General features: G+C 37.8%; 1 protein-coding gene across 2 annotated transcripts in view; it reads right to left on the bottom strand.

The window, feature by feature from the left end:
- usta (uronyl 2-sulfotransferase a) overlaps window positions 1-20726 on the bottom strand; it is a 74128-nt gene that overhangs the window by 32189 nt on the left and 21213 nt on the right. The gene's annotated exons all lie outside the window — the stretch shown is intronic.

The following is a 20726-nucleotide window of genomic DNA, read 5'->3' as shown; positions in this document are numbered from 1 at the left end:
ATTATTTAAAAAAAATGGACAACACAAGCATTAATATTAGGGGTGCAAGAGTTCAAATTACGGTACGGTTCAGATATCTCTAAACTATAAAAAATTATTAGCAGTTTTAAAATTTTTAGGTGAATCAACTCAGATTTACTATCATTTATCTTGACTAGAGATTAGTGATGCACCAATGTATCGGCCGCCGATATTTATCGGCCAATTTTTGATGAATTTGAAACCATCGGCATATCTGCAACAGCACGAGAAAGGCAGATACCGATTGTGCATGTCTGTTGCATAATCCAGCATTTTTAACAATAATTATCAAAATAATTAAATACTTCCCAAAACAAAATAAGTTGTATAAATTATAGTTTGTCAGAAAAAATAATAAATCACGTAGTTAATCATGCGAGATTACTCATTCAACTGATCCATGCGGTCTAGATTATTTCTGGAAAATGTCTGTGGTCTGGTCTTTCTTTAAAATCTCAGATAAAAACCAAAACAAAATATCGCCATTTGCAATGAGTGTTCTGCAGAAATATCAAGAGGAGGTAGTATTGTATACAAGTGCTTAATATCGGTATCGGCATTGGCCAGAAGTTGTCTGTTTAAATCAGTATCGGCCCAAAAAAATCCTATCGGTGCATCCCTACTAGAGATACCACTTTTTTGGAATACGAGTACGAGTACTTGCATTTCAGTACTTGCCGATACCGATACCGAGTACTAAATAAAAGACATGATTTAAATTGACAGGTAACAGCTTTAGTCATATAATTTAACAAAAAAACAAGGGACTAGTTTTCCAGTTCAGGGCTCCAGACTAACTTTTTTCACTAGGAGCACAGTGGCCCCCAACTGAAAATTTTAGGGGCGCAACCAGAAAATTTAGGGGCACACACCGTAAATCAACATGCTAACCAAATATTCACATTTCTACTAATTTCCACTGTATTACTAAATACTTTAATGATAGATGCAGAAAGTACAATGTGTTTTTTCAAATTCAGTGACACATTTTATTGTGCACTTTTGGAAAAAAAGGTCAAATTTACTGGTTGCACATGTGCGACTGGATGTAAAACTCAGTGGCACACTCTCAAATTTTAGGGGCAAAATGCCACCATTTGGGGTCAGTCTGGAGCCCTGCAGTTTGTTGTAAACTCTGCCTCTTTGGACAACACAAGAGGCATTAACCCCTTACACGTCGCTCAAACATAGACATTTCTCAGACCGTGGTATCGATCCCTGGTATCGGGGGGCTTTTAACGAGTACGAGTACTTTAGAAAATGTGGTATGGAGGTCGATACCCGATACCAGTATCGGTGCATCCCTAATAACTTACAAAATATATTTGAAAGAAGCAACTCATCTCTTGTCAAGATAAATAATAGTAAGTTGACATGATTTGTAAATCTGAGTTTATTTAACAAAAGTTTTAAGGCAGCAAAGACATTTTTACAGTGTAATAAATCCTATTTTAATAATATGGCATACTGTATATGCTCCTCACCCGCACACTGAGTCTAACATCCTTTAAACTTCATAAATCTTGCACAACAACAACCTGCAGCTTGCATTTAAAGCCTCAGGTGTATGTGGGAAGATAGACTTATAAATATGCAAACAGTCATAAAACACACATGCTTATCCTGAAGAGATCTTTGGAATATCCAAGAATAAGTTAAAAAAATAACCTTAAAAGTCCCTACAAGGAGACAGACCATTATCTTAATACAATAATAAGGGATAATTATGATTACTTGTGATAATAAATTAAATAAAGTTAGATATAAATAGTCATTACCAAATTAAGTACAATTAAGTGACGTGATTGTGAAGTATGATGGTATCCCATGTTCGAAATGTGACCTCTGCATTACACACACACACACACACACACACCTGAAGCAGCTAATGGGGAGCAATATGGGTTTTTAGCGCACCTCAGTCGTAACTTGCCGACCGTGAGACTCAACTTTATAACCATTGGGGCCACAACTACCCACCAGTGATGTACAGTAATGCGAATGAGTCTAACCGACTATTCCTTTTCACTAGAGGGACTTTTTGAGCCGGCTATATTAGGTCAAGAGTCAAGACAGAGGATATGAAAGTGATCTCTTATCCCATGTCTCAGTTCCTCTGTTATTCATCAAGAGCCTCTTAAGTGGCTTCTGTCAGCACTGAGATCTTGATAATGTGAGTGACCATACATCTTTTCAACCACACACACACACACACACACACACACACACACACACACACACACACACACACACACACACACACACACACACACACACACACACACACACGCGCACACACACATTTTGGTTTCCATGTTTTGTGGGGACATTCCATAGACGTAATGCATTTTATACCATATCAACTGTATATTCTATTCCCCTTACCTACCCCATTCCCTAACCCCAACCATAACAGAAAACTTTCTACTACTTCATATTTTCAATTTCATTTCATTTTGTTTGATTTATAAGCTTGTTTCCTCATAGGGGCATCAAAATGTCCCCACAAGGTCACAAAAATACTGGTATTCCTATCTTTATGGGGACAATTGGTCCCCACAACGTGATAATTACCAGGTACACACACACACACATGTACTGTAGGTATACTGCTGACACACAGGATATGAGGACGCTATTTTAGTCTATTTATGTGTGCTTGTGTACATGTGCTAACAATGCCAGGGTCACAGGTTTGAATCCCAAGGAACTAGACTGACAAAAGTTGCACTGTAGCTGTAAGTTACTTTGGACAAAAGCATCTGCCAAATGCAAAAATGCAAGCAGTCGAACATGAAAGTATTAAATTGCAGAGATGACTTGTAGTACACTGTCAGAAATAAAGGTATGAAAGCTGTCAGTGGGATGGTACCCTTTAAAAAGACCCTAAAATGTACCATTTAGGTACAGATATGTACCTTGAGATGCCAATATGTATCTTTATAAACACTGTACTGAAAGGGTACCATACCAGTGACAACTTTCGTATCTTTATTTCTGAGAATGTTTGCAGCTAAGGATGTGTCATTAGTTTCAGGCAGTTCTTTTTCTGGGAATATAAACACCAGAACGTCACCACTGGCCAACCACAATCACGCATTTGATGGTGAAGAATTGGGTCATGTTATTACGATCAGCCCATGTTTGTTTGCTGAATTAGCTAAATAACAAATGACAAACCCTTGAAAAAAAAACTGTTGTCTATCAGCATTTATAATATAACTAAATAAATAAAAATAAACTCCTCAACCATTCAAGGGAATGTTCTCACTTCTATCAGAATCACTCAGTGGGGATTTTGCTTAATGATCTCTTCTAAACAACGCCCCAGTGCCCTGCTAACCCACAGCCGAGTATGGCACCATCATTCCTGGCTTTGGTCTGCATCTCGCTTCATCTGAAATTGTGCTCTGTAACCCCTCAGGGCCAATTAGCACCTCAACAAACTTCCAGTAATCGCTGCGATATTCTGTGGGTCAGATTCCCAGACTCCAGACGAGTCATTCAGGTCATCAGGCTTAGAAATAATTGGAGACTAAAGCAGACGCAGAAATGCAAACATAAACAAAGGACTTATTAGCGTGGGCCAGTTATGGAAAAACATCATTAAACAGAGAGCAGGCGATTAAAAAACTAAACAGTCACCTTCGGTTTGTATCGACGCCAAGCTTGTTTTCTTTATAAGAGGATCATTAGGACTCATAATCACAAAGCACCACAATAACTTTAACAACCACTAGCCTGGCATAACCACAAGCCCTAACATTGCAGCAATGTTTCAAAATAAATCAATCCTTCAAATTAAAGTAGCTTTTCTTGCTTTTTAAAGTTAAACATTCTCTTAAAGTTTCTCTCAAGCGGCTGGCTTGGCTTAGGAATGTTGTTGTTTGTATCGGAATTCCATAACCGTATGTTTTCGACATACAATGTTTAATTACAGATATGAAATTGGTGACTTTGAAAAAGTTTTTTTTGGAGATGAGAAGAGCCAGAAATTCTTCAGAGGGTAAGTAGGAAGCCACACAGGATCGCTTTGGTTGCGAGGTACTGTAGTGTAAAATACAAAAGCCGACAGCTATTTATAAATCATATCATACCCCTCAAGCCCTGACCGCATGCAGAACATTTAAAACTTTACTGCAATGAGGGACATTTGAACATGCACTATTTAAAGACCAAAGCAAAAACATCTGTCTCAAGGTCAGCATTCCTGTGAACACATTGACAAGGGATGATTTGATCTGATTATAGGGGACATGCAAGCAAACAATCCAAAACAAACAACCCTCACAGTGACATTTAGGTTCAACAATAATATCAAGTACAAAACTGCAAAAAAATCTATGCAATTTTCATGCCACAAATTCAGGAGTTGCCTATCTACGGCATTTCAGCAGTGAAAATTAGCGCTGAAAAGGTGTGGTTTAGTTATTTTTGCAACTGACTTTATTGCATATGCATTTCTACGAGTTACCCTTTCCGATGCAATATTTATGGGAGGAGAGTATTTCATTTACGCAACGCAATTTACTAATATTTGCGCTTGTGTTGTGACTGGTATTTGCGCCATTATATAACACAGAAAAAAAAGGATGTCTTACTGTGTGTTCACATCACACGCGGAAGAGGCGGCAAGTGCGAGTGATTTACATGTTAAGTCAACAGTAGGGGTGGCACGGTTCACAAAACCCTCGGTTCGGTTCGTATCACGGTTCTATGGTCACAGTTCTCGGTTCAGTACGGTTCTTGTTGTTATTTTTTCTTTAAATTTTTAACACTCCAGAAATGTATTATCTTATTAATGTATTAATTATCCATAATTTAGGATACAGTATTAAAAAAATAGTTATATCATGACATGTAATCATGCACAAACTGAATTTGACTTTAAGCACATTATTGGGACCATCCCTGAGGAAAGCCAGATGAGATTTTGATACAGCAAGAGGGAAGACATTGATGATTTCAACATGCTTTTAATTTATTTGGCAAAAAAGAGAATGTGTATTGCCATCTACATGAACTTTATGAGCATTTTTAGCACACAAAGATAACTTGCATTTATTAAAATGCCAACTTCAGTGTAGCTCTTAGGTTTATCACTGAGAGGCTGCTTTAATACTGCAGAGAGTATATGTGGACGAGAGAGAAACATAACCTTTGCACCTGTAATATTTAAATCCGTCTCTTTTGTCCAATTTTGACCACTTCTGTCCTGATTACTTTGAGGGGCAATTTCTGAAATAAGATCGCGCAACTTTCACACGCTAGCAAAATGAAACTACGCGGAAATCAGCCGCTTTAATTCTATCAATGAAAGGCTAAAAATAGCGCTAAAGACGTAAAACAGTACCTCAGATTAGATAAATGGTCGGAGAGAAGGCGATCTCCTGTGGCTGTTCGAGCACATTCAACCCATAGACTGCAGTTCAATCTATTGTTTTATTTCCGCTGTCATCATAGTAGGGGTGGGCGATAAATCGGTAGACAAAATTAACCGGTAGAAATTTGTCAACCGGTAGAGATTTTGGACTATCGTTTCTATCGAGGTTACGTGCCCACGTCACGCTCCTGTGCGTGTGGTCGCGAAAACGTAACGTTTGTACACGTATTTAAGCACTGCAGTTTTAAAACAAGTTATTTTAAGCCATTGAAACACAGACAACAGATCTGTATGCGTGCGTTCTTTCTGTGTGTCAGGAGCGGACAAGTCGCGCAACCGCTGCTCTTTCTGTCTGTGAGGAGCGCGCAAGTCGCGCGACCTCTGCTTATTAAGCTCGTGAGCATTTTTCCCGCTTTATTGGCCTTAAATACACATATGCGTCAAAATTCCCGTCTTTGCAAGCATCATCATAAACACGACCAGTAAGGTCTTAAGAGAAAGTAAACAGCTAAAAGAGAAAGCGCATGTGTAACAGTGTATTGGATCCGGACTTTGGTCTTAAAGGGGAAGTTACCTAATTTTGCTCCTGTCTGTCACTCGTGTTAATCAAACAGCATTGAGAAAAAAATCTCTCACTGCTCCTGATTAAATCACTTTTCTACCTTAAATAAAAATATATATAGGCCTATACATACATGCATAATTATTTATTATCATTCTTATTGACTGTGTATCTTCAGAGAGCTTGAGTTTTGTTTGTTTTTATCTTCTTTCTATGCTTGTATATGTTTTTTGTGAGAATTATGAACATTTCTATGGTATTAAAGATTTAAACCTTATTAAAACATAAAAAACTCTACCGTGATACATATCGTTATCATGATATAAAATTAATCCTATCGTGATAGAAGATTTTGGTCATATCGCCCACCCCTACATCATAGGTAACATGAAATAAAAATATGTTTCCACACACCAAACTTATACGACGCTGACGCATCCTCCAACTGCGGGCAGACTTCCCTTTCTCTCCCACTTGCCATTTCTACACGTAACATAACCTGCAGTACTTATACTCCAAACCAGTCACCTCTTCTTTCACGCGAAAGGGAAACACGCTATCTGAGGTCACATACAGGGCATGAGACTACATTGAGCATGCCATGAACCGTTGAACCGTGCGGTACACACGCGCTCCGAACCGAGACAAGCGAACCGAACGGTTCAGATTTTTTTCATGGACCGTGCCCCCCTAGTCAACAGGCAACGACGCGAATAGGGATTCTGCGGCACGGCACAATCCTTTGTCCGGTCGCTGAAGCCCCTCCCGTGATGCGTATTTCAGCGTGAATGTCATGAATTACTAGAATTTCATGCGCAAATGAAGGGAGTAAACTCAAAATGTTCAAGCGACCAACTACACGCGAAATTGCGCATTTTTGTTGTTTTTACAGTGTCTGGTGTAACGCACAGTAAAATTGCTTTGCGCTTGAAATGGCTACAATTATTGCTAAAAAAAAAGAAGCATCACATAGAGCAGAGAACGCGTGATACAATGTTTTACCTGTAACAGTATATATGGGATGCCAGAGGAACATATTATTCAAAAATATTGTTTACCAAGCCATGTTGTTTTTACTCAAGATCAGCTCTGCTTATTTGCGAGCCTGAACTTATATGCGCGGATCTTAGACTACGTTCACACTGCCATCAAAATCTGCTTTTTTCTGCTCATATGTGACCTATGTCTGTCTCTTTGTATGACGGTGTGAACAGCACAAACCACATGGAATCTGATCTTTTCGATTCTGATTTGTGACACTTCCATATTTGGTTCTAAATCAGATACAGGTCGGATGTTTTGCAATGCGACCTCAGTCATATCAGAAATCTTGCGACTTTTACGTCATTCTAGATTGATGTGCGTCACAATTGCGGAAATATGCACCAACGGCATGTTTGCAAAACCACTTAAAAACATTCAAGACATTAAATATTAAGCTTCTGTTGCACATTACCTTATACTTGAAAGCCCCTAACACGCAAAGAAGTGTGTTTGACTTTCCTGAAGCCATGTCCAGATGACGGACCTGCACGTGACCCGGGAGCAGACTGCTTCGGCTCGTATCGTTCGCTCCCACGGAACTGAGATAAAACGCGTCGATTGGCCGGTCTGCGCAGCTCCGTATGAAGTCCACAACACGTGCTTAGTAGTCTGCACGTTCATTTCTGTATTACCGCGTGCTGCACATGACATAGAATTGTTCTTTTGCGCATACGATGCACTTCAGGACCACGAACAGTTCACAAAGCTGTCTTATTTTAGCCACGTAATTTGAACAGTCAAAAAAAATCAGATCTGAGTAAAAAAGCAGATTTGAGCATTAACTCTTTCACCGCCAGCGTTTTTAAAAAAAGTTGCCAGCCAGCACCAGCGTTTTTCATGATTTTCACCAAAGTTTAATGCCTTCCAGAAAATGTTCTTCTTTAAATATATAAACATACAATATACCAAATGAAAGAACAGACCCTCTGCTTTCAAACAAAAAAAACCCGTTTCATCCTACCTTCAGTGGTTCTTTTGTAATCAGCTTTTGAATATGGGTAGGTTTCTGCAAAAACACCACATTTTGAGCAAAAAGCAGAGATAATTCCATTTTTGTGACGGACTTTTCATACAGATCCCATTCAGAGCGATCTTTAAAACAGACAAGGACATGCAGCCGCTTGCCATAGGGCAATACTTCCGGGTTTTAAAAGTTGCGGAAGGGCGCCACCTGGTGGATAATAGCGGTATTGCGGAAAGACGGAAAATCTCGTCATTGGCGGGGAAGCGTTTTCTCTTAATTGACGAGATATCTCGTCAATGGCGGTGAAAAAGTTAATGTTTGCAGTGTGAACGAAGTCTTAGTAAATTGTTGGTCATTATGGAAATCAGCCTGTGATTAATAATTTTCGTCTTTTTAGTAAATAACCCGCAGATATAACCAATCCCATCGGCCCTGTTTTGGAATTGCGCTCTTGTGCTCATTTGCCCCATTTAGTAAATCTGGCCCTAAGTATTATTATGAACACCTGCATGCAACTTTAGTTTCCAACCCAACTTTGCTTCAGGCCACAGTATGCATCAGATAACTGCCAGAACACGCTTGATCTAAAACTTTAAAACAGTCTCAATTGATCTCATCTTCCTGCACCTGCAAGGTACATTATGAAGTAATGGCACTGGTTAATGTATGACAAACAGGCCTGACTGCACACTTATGCCCTTTCACACTGCTGCTGGTGTGAGAACATATGGCTAAGGGTCCTTAAATACAATAATGAAATCAGTCTGCCATTCCAAAGTGGTTAAACACACCCTGTTTAAATGACATCAGGCTTATTTTTTTATTTCTGATACCATCTTATTTATTCTTCACCACTTAGAGCACAGTTTGTGTGTGTGTGTGTGTGTGTGTGTGTGTGTGTGTGTGTGTGTGTGTGTGTGTGTGTGTGTGTGTGTGTGTGTGTGTGTGTGTGTTCTCTATATACTGTAAGTGTTTTATACAGTATGTAGTGACATGATTGCTCCTCACCCGATGCGGTCAGGCTATACTCAACCCTTTGATTTAATAAGTGGGAGTGGACCCACATTAAGACCCCCAAGGCCTAAACCATCACACTGATGACATTTGGGGTTTGAAGAGACTCCACCCAGCACTGTTATTCTACAAGTCTGACCCTGTTAACACCTGCCAAATGTGGTAGAGCTGATGGACATCTGTTTTCCCTTTTTATAAATAATTGCTACATTTTGTTGTTTTAGGAACCACCGCTGAGTGAGGTCTCAGAAAGCAGCGTCAGGATTTATTGGGTGGCTGTGTCTAATGTTAGCATGGGCATGATACAGATTCTCATGATGATACATTTGTGACGCTTTGATTCAGAAGTCCACACCGCTTTCACCACATGCCACACGAGCTGACACATAAAGCTCAAATTTCCCTGCTGAGACATTGTGATGAAGTGCGTTTTAATGTGGCAAATACACACATATATACACAGAAACCTAAATTGTCCCCCCAAAAATGTGCTGTCTATGGGTTATGTAACAGTATCAACCTTGAAAACCTTAACGCCTCTTGTAATTGTGTTTGTTAAACGTTGGTTGAACATGTCTATTGTTGTTAATGTGATGAATCACATCTGGTCTGATAGGACACTTGTGTAAAATCAAAGGGGAATTGATGTCATACATTCATTAAAAATAACCTTGAGAACTTCTGGTTTAATAAAAGCGTTAAATCGAAGTTAGTTCATTTGCAGATACCTCAAGGTTGAATATTCTTGTCTATTACAATAAAATTAAATACCTTTTTATGGGATCCAATGCATGTATGTTTTTGTGTAAGAATATAAGATCTGTGAAAGCACCTTTCTCACGTTGCACTGACCGTGACTGATCATGTAATAATCTATGAGAGTTCTCTTAATGAAGACACACTAAAATGGGATAAACAAAAAAAAGTTATGCCCTTCTAATAAAGCAGCTCACAGTGAATCTGTTTAAAACTACTTCAAAAGGAAATGGCATAACGAAAAACTAATAAGCATCTATTGGTCCATATGCTTTACGTTTGCAATTGATGTTTTGTTTACTCAAAAAGCAAACATGAGAAAATGAAACAAACACAACCAGAGAGAAAACTCCTTCTCAAGACAATAAAGGGTAGATACAAACTTTATAGAGATGTGAAACATTCAACAAGCGATAGAGACAGAAATGCTGGTCATGCCTTAGGAGATGTGCGCATTGCTGCGGCCCTGTACACTGACCAGTGCTCTTTACTGTACATGTATACAAAATAAGTCATAAGACACCTTTCACACCTTTCACAACTATCAGATGATCATGTACATTACATATTAAACTATTTAAATAAACAGGACTACGTTCAATTGCATACTAACAGTTTTCTGTGTTATCAAAATTACCATCAAGAATCAAAAATGTAATACTGGCATTGGTTGTCGAATGCATTGACAGCCAATTCTGCTGTTAGGATAAATAATATACTCAATGGTATTTACAACCATTAACACCATTTACTCTCTTTAAACACCCATCATTTCACTTATATTGCTACTGAAACCAATTGAAGTATGCCAGCCATAATTTCACTTCCTACACACTGTTTTCCCGAATAAAATAAAAATTGACAGACCCTTCTAAAAACTGTTTTACAAAGGAAAAGACCAAACTCTTCGGTCTGTACTTAAATGACAGGAAATAAGCTAAACAAACTGTCCGATGGCAGCTAACATCAGCCCTCAACCACAGAGTTTTTCTGCAGATTTCCGTTTTAAAGCAGATGTTTATAGTGTTTTTAGGACTCTGAAGAACAGCAACATTTGTATTGAGTTCACATGCCATCATGTGGTTTTCTCATCACCATGTTCTCATAGAGGCTCAACTGTTTTTCTGGGGGGTCGGCCGGGCATCCAAGCATCTGTACGGAAACAGAATGAGCCTACTGAAAAATGGTGCATCCTTTGACCTCTGATGCACAACAGACACTATCTTGGCAGAAAACAAAGCACCTTAGTCATGGATGCATCTTGATCTATCATATTGCTACAGTATGCCGTAACATTTACATTATCCTGTGTGAACAAAAGGGCAGGAATAATGTCGTAAAAGAGGTGTTGTAGTGATGATGTATGTCATTGCAACGAGAACTTATCGTTCAGCTTTGTGATCACTGGGCTTTTAAATGCAGAACAAAGGAAAATGTCTGCAAACTGGAAAAAAGGAGAAATCAGGGAGCTCCTCACTATCCGCGCTGAAGGTAAGATTGTTCACCGGAACAGCAAATCATGCACTAGTTCATAATCAAATTAGAAAATAAATGCACGCACATGGTTTCTCTAAAAGAGAAAATGCAGATAATAAGCAAACTTGAGACGCTGCAGACAAAATCCACCAAGTGCATGATTACGTCTTTACGGGATCTTTACGTGATGTAAAGATACACGTATCGGAAAATAATTGGCAGTATGAATGAACCAAATCAAACAATCCCCAGAAAAATCCAGGACACATTTTCCATGTATTTTCTGTAACGTGTGTTTGAAAAAGACTTTGGGACTTTTCAAGATCCAATAGCTTGCTGAACACAACAGGAGACCAAATACTTCAAAAAGAAAAAATCCATAACTGAATCAGTAAGAGTAATTCACATACACACTTTAGTATTAAAATCCCAAGACGCTCTGACATTACTCTCAATTAAGGGTGTCACAATTTCGATTTTAAATAGAAATTTATCAAAATCTCACAGTCACAACTTCGAATTAAAAAATGAAATTGTCGATGCTGCCACGCCCCCATATCACATCCAGTCGGCATGCCATGCGGAAAAACACACACGTGTTAAGTGCTGCGAGTCAACCTCCTCTAACTTAGCTAACTACAGCCAGTTAAAAGATAGCATGGCAGATGCAGGAGACACTAACAAGTTGCTCTTTACATGGGAAACAAAAAAACAGCACGCGCCTCCCGCCTTCAGCTAAACTTGATCAGACAGGACCGGTCTTTTCTTTGAACTGAGATCTGTTTAAGTTTCACAACAACTTATTTCAGTTGCTTCATAGTTAAGAGAACAGCATTTAAACATGACTTATTGGGGAATTGTCTCACAACCTCGTCTGACAGTAATAAAAGCGCGTTTTTAAAGACAGGAAGTTTCGTTTTATCAGGTATGTGTGTACGTACCATATTTTTCCACTGGCAGCATGACTAACATGGGAGGGCATCTCCAGGTTCAAGATCAGATATTATATTTCATAAAAGCCTAGTCTAAAATTGGCATAGCAACCTGTTCTTTCAAAAAAAAAAAAAAAAGTAAAAACCGAGAATCGTTTAGATAGAACCATGACCTTAGAATGAAAAAAATTTAATCGAATCGAGGATATGGAGAATCGTGACACCCCTACTCTCAATAAAATAAACACAAATCAAATGCGTATCACACATGGTAGTGCACTTAACAAACGAACTCGAGGCGTACTCCCTAATACCCCAAGAAAAAGAGCATGGGAATTGAGTAATATGTTGAGTGAACTAACTGCCAACTGCTGTAAGTTTGCTCGGAAGTATGAAATCTATCCATCCCCATAGACTGTCTTATATTCACTTTAATCATAACTACTGTTACTGCCATTAGTAAAAAAATAAAGTACACACACACAAACCAAGACTGTGACATCTACAACCCACACAGTTGAGAGGAACCAGTAGCAGAATATAACAACAGATGGTCGGATGAGAGACTGGAGGGTCTTTGATACTTTCCAAAGCAGTGGGATTCAAACAGTGACCCAGGTAGGTTATTTAATGTGCAGTTATTTTCATTTTATCAAACTTCCAGATGGTAAAGGAGAGGGTGAGATTTTTTATGTTTAGACTATGAAATGAATCATTAAATTTAGTTCCCAACAGCCAATGTAGACGCAATTTATAGTGGACTGCGGCCACATACAGTACACATTGGTGGTTTCTCAGATGAAAGTGTGATAGCAGGATTGCCTCTATTATTACTATTACAAGCTATAAAGAGTCTATTATCAATTTGAATTTAATGGAAAATAGGATTAGCGTGATTTTTATTCACATGATTAAGCTGAAACTAAACTTAATGTAAATAATGTTCAGGAGGCTTTGCCATGGATTTGCAGATGTTAAAACTTGCTGTATGACACTAACACCATAATTCAAAAGTGTAGACTATGATGTGCCAAATATATGCATCCCATGGTACACCTCACATCCTTTGAACCACAACTGGCCACATTGCAAAATGATTTGAATCATTTACAGTTTCTGCACAAACCATTACAGTCACAATGTAAAACCTTCCCCCTGTATGATAATAAAACCTGTTTTAACACAAAAGGAAAACAAGTGTATTTTCGCCCACTTGTTTTAAGCATCCACCTCTTTAAACCTGCAATCTGCAACATTTGCCATCTCTGTTTGATAAAACGGCAGATTACTCACATACTTATATTCACGTGGGTAATATGAGGTCACATATGAAATCATACCAGGCAGATCAAATTACATATAATTTTATAAGCTTACCACAGTGAATATAATATGGCCAGAACAATATTTAAGCCCCCTACTCTCTTATAATTGACCTATTGCTAAGTCCCGCCACTTGAACGCAGATGAGCCAATGGTAGTTGAGTACCTGGGACCCGGAACTTGGACAACTTCAGGTTTCAGCGCCATAGAGAAGCAATGTAAAATCTGAAGCATACATTGATTTATTGTGTTTATACTGCCAAAATGTTGATTTATTGTGTTTATACTGCCAAAATGGTAAAACAATGTGCGCCTGGGCTACTTGTAACACTAATCCAAGGTATCTTGAGACGATGGGCAATACAATTTATTTTATTCCATTTTCTAAACACAAACAAGACAGAGCAAAATGTCACGTAATGTCCTGATCAACAAGGATGTAAACATTGATTCTAGGTAAGTCGAAGAAACAATGTTTTTATCTGTGCTAACGTCACCTAAACTTATTTAATCGAAATCATTATATACTAAAACAGCCTCTGGCAAGTTAGATAGATAGCTTGTGCTAACATTAAGTTCAGTGCCTCTATATATTAAACTGGTTTAGGGCTGGAACGACGCGTCGACGAAGTCGATTACGTCGATTACGTAATTACGTCGATTTGCCGGAAATGCGTCGATGCGTCGCATTGTTTACGTTTTCAAATGAAGGCGGCTTCAGCTCCGACCGGATAATACAAGTGTTATACACCAAACAGCCAGAACGTGATCAAAAGTGTGGGAATACTTTAAGCAGAGACCAAATAAAACACATACTGTGTAAAACTGAAATGGCATACCACAGCAGCGCAACATCTGTGCATGATCATCTTAAAAGAAAACAACCTGGAGCTCTCCGACCTCAGAATGACGCGACGGCAGCGTAAGTATTTGAATTTTTACAGTAAGTTTTTATACAACAATAGAATCAATGCAGGCATATATGGTGCTTAATACAGCTGTGTTTACATCTTAGTTTAATACGAGCTGCGAGACGCCTGACAGACACGACATTGCATCGCGTCTGGGCAGTATGTTGAAACAGTAAATAAAGAGCGGGACAAGTTTAACTTTTTATATTAAGAAGTTATGAAATAATAAGTTACTGTGTTACACTGAGATAGGCATGTGCCCGCGTGCACTGAAAGCCAGCTGGCAGCGCGGAGTTCCCATAGCTTATTTTTTTGCTATGTGCGCAGATATTATAAAAGCTCGTCTCGTTAGGTATTCCTGACATGCGTTTATTTAAAGTAACAGCAGCGTAAACGCCGTTTATAAAATATTAGAAGATCATGCTAACTAAATTTGTATTTACCCGAGACTTAAGAAAAGTTAAATGTTAAAGTTGATGCTAAATGAGAATGCAGTAACGTTACTACTGATAGTAATAATATTAACAGTAATAATATAATGGTTACATTTTATAATAAGGGTTCATGAATCACAATGAACTTATTTTTGCTTCAGTCTGAACTAATGCTGAGTAAATGCATGTACTAATCATAAACGAAGTGAAGAGTCATCATTGAGTACAACATGACATTTTTTTAGTTAATGTATTAATAAACAATGATTTCATGTGAGTCATTTTGTAGTTAATGATGACTCTTCATTAGTTTATGATTAGCACTAGGGCTGGAACAATAAAGAGCAGGACATGTTTTTATATTAATAAGGAGTTATTATTCAGTTTGATTTATTTTTATTTTACTTCTTTAATATTAATATATTTTATTTGTTTAAGTGAATAATGCCCCTTTTGCACTGTTTATGTTAGGCTGAATTAATGTTGGACTTGTTTTTATGTGATTTGTTATATTTTCCTTGGCACTGGCACTGTTTGTGTATTTGTTTAATTGAGAAAATGCTTCAATAAAATGTTGGCATTAATAGCAGATGTTACATTTATTATTTGTAAAAAAAATCTTTATTTAGACTATTCGATTAATCGAAAAAATAATCGATAGACTAATCGGTTGAAAAAATAGTCGAAATTTGCAGCTCTAAACTGGTTAAATGTAAATTAATTTAACCTTACCCTGCGGTACATCAACCTGATGTAATCTGCGATCGTGACGACCATAACATTAGTGTAAGCTTCTCCCGCTTGCATTGTGATCGGTAAACCCTGGCTTCCAAATTAATCATATCCCATCATATTTATATTAAAATCTTTTATGTATCCCTCTGTGGCATATTTAAGTCCCACTTGGTGGTCCTTCAGTGTCCAAAATATATTAAAAACATCCTGAGACAAGGTTTATAAACTTGACAGCTTCCATTGTAAGACAGCTACCGTGTGTTTGTCCGAGCTGGGAACAGGAACTAAGGGGGGCGCGGCTTAGCGATAGGTAAATTCTACCAAATTAAATATACTAGAGCTTGGCATGACCAGACAATGTAAATTTTAGGGATGCACCGAAATGAAAATTCTTGGCCGAAACCGAAAACCGAAAATGAGGAAACCAAGGGCGAAAAACCGAAACCGAAACACCGAAATAAATTATTATGCCAATTATTAGTACAAATGCATTTATGGCTGTCACTGTGTACTAACTTTACTAGGGGTGTGTGACAGATCACAAAACTCACGGTTCAGATCACATTACAGTTTTTGAGGCATGGATCGAATTATTTTTCAGATCAGCAAAAAGGGGGTGGGGAAAATTTAATAACAAATAAAAAGAAATTACAAACATTTATAAAAAAGAACAAAGCTGCACATTAATAAGGGCTAACATTAGCATTAGGTACAGAAATCGAATTAAATGAGTCATAACACTGTCTTTATTGTATAAATTAAATTTATTATTATTTTTAGAGCTATTTGTCTCTTTGTTAGACTTCAGTAGGTTATTTGAGGTTACTGTAAGCAGAGACTGGTTTCTGACTGTAATCTATACATACACTTAAGACATAAACAAATGTTTTTATTAGAAAAAGAATACTTTGGAGATAATTTTGTTTATATGTGCCCTGTCAATAACAGAAAGATAAACGCGCGCGCACACAGAGAACGAAGGCGAATCCCAAACAGCGCAGCATAAAAACGTTACGTTGTTTTTCATTGCTTTATTCGGCACATGTATGTTAATGGACTATACAGTATGAGACACATTTGCGCGACTCTCTCTAAAGTTTACACATTAAGAGTTCTGATCTTTGAAGGGCGTACTCACTGTGATGATCACGTCTGGACCGGACACAACCGCATGTGCCTCTGTGCGTACTTTAGCGCCTTTTTGCAGTTAAATACATCCACGCCGCATACATGTTGCTTCAGACAAGCACGTGCAGGTCGCGGATTCTGTTTGCGTCATCACAACATTTCGGCCGTATTGTTTTGGTGATAAAAGTCTTTCGGCCGAAAGCCGAAAATGCTCTTTTGGGCTATTTTCGGCCGAAAATTTTCGGTGGCCGAATATTCGGTGCATCCCTAGTAAATTTGTTACAAAAATAACCAAACAATAGGACATATGTTGATGTGTGGTTGATTTAGCTATTATAACGCTTGTTTTGTCTTACTTTAAATAACTAAGTCATATTGAGGCCTCTTGGAAAGCTGTTGAGTCGCCCCTGTGGGACCCGGCCCTGGTTGAGAAACACTGGTAACTGATTTTTTAATCAAATAAAACTTTGGAGCTGCAAAAACACTAGAATATTTTTGCTGTTTAAAGGTGGAATCTGTGATTTGGAAAATGCTAACTTTAGCCTGATAGCACTGAGGCATCCAATCCCACCATCCCTGCAAATCGGCATCCAAAACCACGCCTTCTCCAATACACATGAACACGCAGGAGATGGAGCGAAGCGAGACAAAGAAGAGAAAGAAAGTTATGTAGTTGGTTACAGGAAACAGATACTATTATAGCGTTTCAATTGAACAAACATTTTATTGTCCTATGCCTTCCACAGACAAAACATGTTTATAAAAATACGGTATTAAATCTAAAATAAGCCACATGTGGCACACACAACCAACAGTGATTTGGATACGTCCTAGCATTTTATATCAATGTGGCGAGGCTGTTGTCGCTCTTCAGGCTACGAGATCTTGTCAGCGAGCCACACCATGTGTCAAGTACCATGAATCACATTGAGGCTCATTTAAATGTCAGAACCAATACATATTCCCAGCAATCAGACGTCTATCAGTAAATCCATCCAAATCCAGACAGTACTAGGGATCCAGACTTGAGTAAAAGTACAAGTCATCTATCAAAAAGTGACTTGAGTAGAAGTTAAAGTGCTCTTTAAGCACCACACTTAAGTGGGATTACTAGGATTCAATATGTTTTGTACTTAAGTATTGCAAGTAGTTTATTTAAAAATTTACTACTCAAGTACTGAAAGTAAAAGTACAAGTATTGTGTAATGTAGTTATTAAAGAAAACAGTCAAAAGCTTGACAAGAGCACCTTAAAACACTGAGCTTAACTCTCTGAAAACAAAAAATATCAAGTATGTCCCTTCCCCCTTTAAAGCATTGCTCACTTCACATATTACACGTTTTCTTTTATCCTTAACTCATCGCCACGACCACTCGAAGTTGAAGGTGTTAAAGGTGGTGTTTCTGGTCCTTCCATCTTGAAACAAACTAACAAAGCAAGTGTCCTCAATGCAGGCAGGCAGCAAAGTGAAAGGCAAAACGGGAGTACGCGCTGTCTAATAACACGGCTTGATCACATTATTCGGTCAATCTGGGTTCTAGACTAACTTTTTGCACTGGTGCGCCTAAAGTTACAAAAGTTAGGTGCACCCAATTTTTTACCGTATCGCATGTAACACACTAGTTTTCAGGTGCCCATAGTGGTTAAATGTACAGATTTTTTTTAAATATACAGAATATAAACTAACATGTATTTTATAATTTTCATGCTGTGATTATTTTTTTCATATATTTATAGCCTATTACTGCCTGCTGCAGCCATGTTACAGCAGCAAACTCCTTGATTATTACACCAGAATGAGAGTATAGTTCCTAGCCATATCGGTCTAGAAAATCATAACTTAAAATGTTCTGTCAGTCTTAGTACACAATGTTACTACAGAAGAGTCGAGTTTTAAATAGGAAAAATATTGACACTCTTTGGGGGTTTTTGCTCAATGCTAACGGTCTAATCAGATTCAATGGATTGTGCTAAGCTATGCTAAAAGTGGTAGCGCCAGACCCGGAGATCAGCTGAATGGATTCCATAACGGTAAAAATCAAATGTTTAACCCTAGCGGAGCTGGAAAATTAGCATATTTAAAAAAAAGTGCAGTGTCCCTTTAAGTACAATAGTGAAGTACTTCTTCGTTACTATACATCTCAGACAAGCCTTCAAAGTTAGACTAGATGCATCACCAAGAATAACTCCTTTAAATGATACATAAAAAAATTACATCATCATTTCTAATATGCACATAGTATGTATGAACAGTTTCTTATGTGTGCTGCTTAACAGAAGAATCCAGCACATGTGTGTCCAATTTCATATGTGTCTGTCATGTCTCAAAACTGTGGGAAACTGTGAACTATCAGGGTGGAGGGTGAATTACAAATACCGAACAAACACACCATACATGCAAAAAAAAACACACCACAGTGTGTTCTTGTAAAAAATCAAGACAGAGAGTTTATTCAAGAGCTGAGATGCTATCTGAGCAAAACTGTAAACGTATGTGTCCTTTAATAAAGCATGCTGTTGTTGTTGTTGTGTGTACCGTAGTATGTAAACAACATAAAACTACTGTAATTACACAGTGTGGCAACTATATCTTAAAATGAATTAAAAGTTATAATTACTAGTATGTTAACTTTATTGTGTAAAACTACAGACATTTCAAACATCCATCATTCATGAATGCTCTAGAAAGAGGACAGGGGTTTTGACACTATAGTACAGGCCAACAAGAGTAGTAAACAGAACTGTAACGAGGAAGAGGAGGTCTCCAAAACACCTCCTCTTAATACTCTCTCACTGTTAAATACACACATTCCCCACACAGACAGCTACACACGCACACCGCGCCCAAATCTCTAAATAACATGAGCAGCACATGTGCAGCACATGTGGGGTATGTTTCCTGCTAACTCTGTATACACTGAATATATGAGAATGAGGCAATGAAATGAGTATGAAAGCTAATGGAAACTTCCATTGTGGAGGACAGCCAGACCCACAGATAGAACAGAGGGGATTAAGACAAATATTCACCCAAATCCCCTGAACTGAGAGCATGAGCCCTAAACTAAACAAATCAAATCCATTTTATTTGTGTGAACGAGAGCAGGAAACAAGGAATTTAGCAGCACTTCCTGCTAAATCAATTTCTCATCTTTGCCTCTCAACATCCTTCAGCCAAAGACTCCACTGAAAAGTATCAATTGTATTAGTATAATCCTCTTGGTAAGTCGTGACGTAACGAAAACTCTTTTGAAGTTTTAACTGCTGTTATAGCAAAAAAAAAAAAAAAAACAGGATGCACTCGGCTGAAAAACGAATACTACGTTTTTGTATAATTGTATTAATATTAGACTTTTCGTTTCATTAATTTAATGAATCTGAGTTGGACTTGTTTTGAAAGTCACACACCAAAACTGGATAAAAATAAAACAATACTAAATTCTTTATTTACTGTATAGTTATATGCAACAATCAAATTTAACAACTGTTGCTTTTTGATTTGAACTTGACTTAAAAACTCAAGTTCCTGTGTCATTTAGAGTTTTTGCATTGTGACTGAAATCTGAAAAGCCATTTATTTTCGAATTATATTTTCTGCCATTTTTTCTTTCAGCCGAGAACCAATAATGCCATTTTCATACAAAAAATGTTGGCGTCTGAAATTTGGGTGCATCCCTAACTCACTTTGTACCTTGTCCAAGCTCACAACTATTGGTAGGAATAAATCCCAATGAATGAATTATAATAAAAATGTCTTCCTTCTTAAGTTTCTATTGGGAATTACATAATTACATAAGACACTGGCTATTATTAATGACTTTATATTTGCCAAGTCTAAACCACTGAGTCACTTCTGGCATTCTTGTCTGTTACTAAAGCTAAGACACTCTGAATTTGTTAAAGAGGGCATTTCACAAGACTTTTAAGATGTCAAATAAATCTTTGGTGTCCCCAGAGTACATAAGTTTTAGCTCAAAATAGCATGTAGATAATTTATTATGGCATGTTAAAATTGCCACTTGGTAGATCTGAGCAAAAATGTG

Source organism: Paramisgurnus dabryanus, chromosome 12 (assembly GCF_030506205.2).
Source record: "Paramisgurnus dabryanus chromosome 12, PD_genome_1.1, whole genome shotgun sequence".
NCBI classification, from domain to species: Eukaryota; Metazoa; Chordata; class Actinopteri; order Cypriniformes; family Cobitidae; genus Paramisgurnus; species Paramisgurnus dabryanus.
This window is presented reverse-complemented; position numbering and strand designations above follow the sequence as displayed.